This window comes from Carlito syrichta, unplaced genomic scaffold, assembly GCF_000164805.1.
Source record: "Carlito syrichta isolate Samal-C Ts95f unplaced genomic scaffold, Tarsius_syrichta-2.0.1 Scaffold295414, whole genome shotgun sequence".
In the NCBI taxonomy this organism is placed as follows: domain Eukaryota; kingdom Metazoa; phylum Chordata; class Mammalia; order Primates; family Tarsiidae; genus Carlito; species Carlito syrichta.
The window spans coordinates 86,541-92,040 of NW_007239510.1; the positions used below are offsets into that span (position 1 = coordinate 86,541).

General features: G+C 36.9%; 1 long non-coding RNA gene across 1 annotated transcript in view; it reads left to right on the forward strand.

The window, feature by feature from the left end:
* Positions 1–133: 133 nt before the first annotated feature.
* Positions 134–5,500, forward strand: part of LOC110595348 — a 92,287-nt gene continuing 86,920 nt past the window's right edge. Inside the window, exon 1 of the long non-coding RNA XR_002481772.1 lies at positions 134–409. This is a non-coding gene — a long non-coding RNA (uncharacterized LOC110595348). The remainder of the gene's footprint in view (positions 410–5,500) is intronic.

Sequence of the window (5,500 nt, forward strand, 5' to 3'; positions counted from 1 at the left end):
CCCCGACGACCTCTTTGCGCCCCTCCTCGCCCTTCCTCGCAGTCCCGAGCGCCTGCCTGCCTGCCCGCCCGCCCTGGAATTTCCCAAAGAAAAAGCGGCTGGCAAAGCAGAAGCAGACGCACGGGGGGAGTGGGGGTAGGTAATGGTCCTGCATTGGCGGGGGAAGGATGCCGAGAGAGTGCAAATGATTCTTTTCCACGGCCGCGAAAGAAAGAGGCAGACACCTGCACACTCGGTCACGACCTAAAATAGACCTGTCCAACGGTGATCCTCTCTGGGTCCAAACTCGGAACGGCAAACTGCTCTTGAACCCGCCTCCCAGCCTCAGAAGGCTGGCCTGCGTGGCACGGCGTGGTAGTGTGGTGGGAGCCACACATTCCACGCTTTCGAAACCCCTGACGATCCTCAGGTATGATACCCATGAGTGAGGCTTCCCTCTTTAACAGGCACGTGCAGGTCGGAGGATTTTTTCGAAATTGCCGCGAGCCTCGATCTGTGAGAAAAGTACATTTCTGTATCTGCACAGATATAAAAGCAACATAATTTTTTTTAATTTTAAAAAAATGTGCACATAATCTTGCTGCTGGTATTGAATTAAAACGAAATAGGCATCACGGTTCTTCAAAAGGATAGATATAATTTTCTTTACTATTTCATGATGTCTGCCGTTTCCAATAAAAAATATATCACAAGCCACTAGAAATTTAAGTCATTTTAGTTGTCATCTCAAATGAAAAAAGTCCATATACAAAGCCATCATAATCAGGTTTGTTATTGCTCATACTTCATTGAACCTGCTAGTCAAGTCAACTCCCAGGATATGGGAACAGGGTAAAATTCTAAGTACCACAGGCTATAACAAACTTCTTCCAAAATAATGCTTAGGATTAGTTCTTGGCTGTATGCTTGTGTTTGTTTAAACTTGCACTAAAGTTATTGAATTATCTAAACAGAAATATCTGAAAGAAGTGGTACCTGGTTGTCAATTTAAATTCAATATACTTGAAGTATAAAATGTTAGAATGATTGAAACTGTATAGGAAATTTACAAAACATATAAATCTTAATGGTGTGACTTGAGATGTACTATATAATTGAAAAATCCTGGAACATTTACCTATGGTAGTTCTGTCTTATCTCAGGTGAGTACCTTCTACTTTTAGAAATATTGTTTCATTTGCTAATTTAAAATGATATATCTTTTTAAAATACAGAAATCCGGACTCAAAGCTTTTTTTACTAGCTTTTTGTACCCCACTGTGCATAGATGCATATAGCAAGAGTTCTGTCTCTTGCTATTTTTAGACTCCCTTCATGAGTGCTTTGAGACAGTGACAACCTGAACTTTCTATTTCCTTTCTGAATGAATAGCTTAACATCATTCTAACATTTCCATTTTAATTTTCCCTGTTTTGTTTCTTAAGCAGTATAATTGTGCATTTTGGGGTGTGTGTATGTGTTGGTTTGTTTGGCTATTTTTTTCCATTTTTTTTTTTAGTGAAGATAGGGAGTGGGTTAAGAGGATATCACCATTTCAAAGTAGGAAACCCTCACTTCTTTTGCACACTTAATTCAGTTTCAGAGAGATGTGAAAGAGCTTACCAATTAAAAAGATTTCCCCAGTAGACTGTCAACTCATGGCCAGTATGGTACCATGGAAAGTCCATGGGGCTTGGAGTCACACTCATAACTTACTTCCTTTGCGGTCTACTCAAGCTATTTGAGCTTCAGTCTGCTCATTCCCTACATACAGATGTTAACATCTGTCCCATAGGGAAAGGAGGATTCAGTGGAATAATTTCAACTCAGCAGCTGACATATAGTAAATATATCTTTGTATCATTAGTATATAGGCATAATGTGTGTTGCATGACCTATAAGCACGTGTAATACCAATTATACCCATACCCACATACGTGTCTGTGTAATTGTACAGTTATGTTTTCAATACCATTCTCAAAACCATAAAGTTTTGAAAAGACAGCCGGTCCGTTTCCTATTGTCCCATAAAGCCTATTTCCCTGTATATGTTACAAATGACTGTGTTTGTATTAGCAATACTTTTAACTAAAAGGTAGCTGCCTAATAATAGAAGATACCTGAAATGTTCATTTTTCAATTTACAAATTTAAAAAATATATTTTAATGTTGAATATTAATTTTGTATGTGTTTTTACATACCCATACTTCCTAAGGACAACCCTTCAAGATAGGAAGCTGATGAATCTGAGTTTCAAAAAAAAGAAAAACAATCTGAGCTTTAAGAGGCAATATTACACAGTGGTTGAGAAGACATGCTTCAGATTCAATGGAACCTGGATTTGGCTTCCAGTTTCATGACCCACTTATATGTCTGTTGTTGGGAAAATGACTTCGTTTCAAAGCCTCAGTTTACTCCGCCCAAAGTAGGGATGATAATACTATTTCATAGGATTAAAGACACTAATACATTTAAGGTGTATTTAGTGTAGTAGCAGGTGTCAATCAATAATGTTGCCCTTCATTGGCTGTGATTATTTTGTATAGTTATTTTTCAGTGTTTTCAGCACCTACCATACCTGGCTTGTGTCTTACATTGAATAAATGTGTTCAAAAATGAATGGATGAAAACAATAATTCTTCGTGCTATCCCCACTTCCTTCACCTGTTCTTTAAAGATCAGATTTCTTGCTTTCTGTAAGCTTTATCTGAACAGAATACTCCAAATTCTATGTGGGTTTAAACCAGTATAAGACAGAGGGAGAAGACTCTTACCTCACCCTCAACCTTTAGAAATACAACTCCTGTTAATGTAGCCCTAAATCAAATTAGATAGGTTTAAGTTGGTTTGGTTTGGGGTTTTTCAACAACATGACATGAATGATTCATGTAATATAGCAATAATTCATTTTTGGCATGTAGTACATTCTCAGATAATTTTGGTTCCATTCTTTTATACCATTATCAACCTGAAAAGCCAGGTTTTTTGTTTTTTGTTTGTTTTGTTTTGTCAGCAGCAGTGTATCTCCAATAAGTAGCTTTACATGTAGATTTTTGAGATATAAAGTATAAAATTATACATACTTATATAAATTTAATTTTTCATGCAAAAATTAAATTTTGTATGCCCATGTAACAAACCTGTGTACATGTGCACCTTGAATCTAAAATTTGAATGAATAAAAAGGGAAAGATTTGTTAATATACTTTATTTTTATTTTATTGAAATTTTCTATTTATATTTCGTCTGCTAGGAATTTCTTAATCCTGATTATATCATGTAAATGACTTATTGTCTTATTATTATTATTATCATCATCTCATCTGCAAATTTGAGAACATTCTTTCTACATCTTCATCCAGATATTTGATTGAACAGAATGAAAACAGCTCAGTAGTCACAAGTAATACTCCACTTGAAATAAATTCACATTTTTTAAACTGTGGAACCTAACCCATTAGGGAGTCATGAAATTGATTTAGTGGGTTGCAACCAGCAGTTTAGTTTTTTTTTTAATGAAATAGAATAAAAACAAACAATGGGGAAATCTCCAAATACATCCATTTTGTTAGGGTAAGTACTTTTATGAAACTTGTTTTAATTATAATTATGTATATACACATATGCTTACTAGGTATTGGTATATATGTTTTGGTTTTGGTTTTTTTTTTTTTTTTTTTGGAGTTGGAGTCTTTCTCTGTCGCCCAGGCTGGAGTGCAGTGGCACGCTCACGGCCAACCCAGCATCAACCTAGTGGGCTCCAGCGATCCTTCTGCCTCAGCCTTCCAAGTAGCCAGAACTACAGGCACACGCTACCACGCCCAGCTAATTTTTTGAATTATTGTGGAGATGAGGTCTCGCCAAGTTGCCCAGGCTGGTCTCGAGCCCACTGGCTCATGCAGTCCACTTGCCTTGGCCTCCCAAAGTGCTAGGATGACAGACTGAGCCACCAAGCCCGACTGACATATATGTATTTCTTACTGCAAGTCATGCTCAAGAAGTTTGAAAACGACTTTAAGTTGTTTGTAACACCTGTTTAGTGTAATCCTCCAATTCTTAATTAACTACCATACTGTGCCAATGACTAGCTCATATTCTTCTAACTTTTTCAAAAGAATATCATAAAGGATCTCGACAGCTGGCTAGTTGATGTCTGGACACACTTTGTCTCTGTGGCTGAACAAAATTAAATGAAAACATATTGATGTGAATTATGATCAGTCTTGTTGATGTACAGCTTCTATGGATTTCCAAGAATGTACCTCTCTGGTCCTTTAGTGCTTCAATCCTCTGGCACTTCTGCTTCTCTATGACACTTCAAAGACCACTGGGAGTTGTTCAGTGATCTAGTTATCAGATTTTTTTGAGATCAGTGGGTATGATTTGCCCTGCCTTGAAGACTTGAAGTCATTTAGACTATGCAGGAGTCTATTGACAATTTCTTCACCAAACTTAATCTTCAGTTTCCTCCAAATACTATTAGTTTTCCCTTTTTGGCTCCACTAATTTTTCTCCTAAACAGAGAACACAGATGCAAAATAGAAATTTTGTATTTGTTACTTAATATGACTGAGTTTTGGAGTGGTTAAAATTTCTATTCTTACCAACCAACGAATATTTGTGTGTCAAAAACCAGACTAATTGAAATGGATAATTTCAGATTTTCTGTTTAAAGAAAGATTGTGTTTACACAAGGAAAGTTCATCAGCAAATTGTTAAAAAAAACAAAAAGTCAAATGAATGGTTCAAAAATAATAAGTACTCTAGGATTTCAAAATAATGAGGGATTGTAAAAATACCCTGATGAACACATATACCTTCAAACACCACATAAACATATACACAAATGCAACACACACACACACACACACACACACACACACACACACACACACACACACACACCTACCTATCCACCATTAGAATCAGATCTCTGCCCCCTTTTCCTGGCAATATGTCTAGCATTCATCCATTTTTTTCCATTCTCACTGCCATCATCTTGATTCAGATCCATAGTCTCACTTCTCCAATCCGTTCTTACATGGGTCATCTTCCTAAAGCTTCACCTTGATGGGCACATTAGTGGTTCAGGGTTTCTACTTTATTAATACCAGTGATTTCTATGTTTCATATATGTATGAAATGCTGAAAACATCACCAATAATTCTCTTTGCCTAACAAATTAACCCCAGAGTCCTTATCTTTGTTTCAAAAGCCATCCATACTTTGGCTTATTTTCTAGATTTATTTCATTCTGCTCCTAACAGGAACTCTAAGCCAATGATTCCCAATGTTTTTTAACGTGTACAACTCTTTTATCATTTTTTAAAAGTTGCAGACTGCTAGACTCCTACCTGAGAGACTTATTCTTTTACTGTCCATTAATTGAGGAAACACAGTGATGAATATCTGCTTTCTAGTCAATTATGCTATTTTTTTTTTTTGAGTTGGAGTCTCACTCTGTCACCCAGACTGGAGTGCAGTGGCCGCTCCTGGCCACCGCAGCCTCGACCTGCTGGG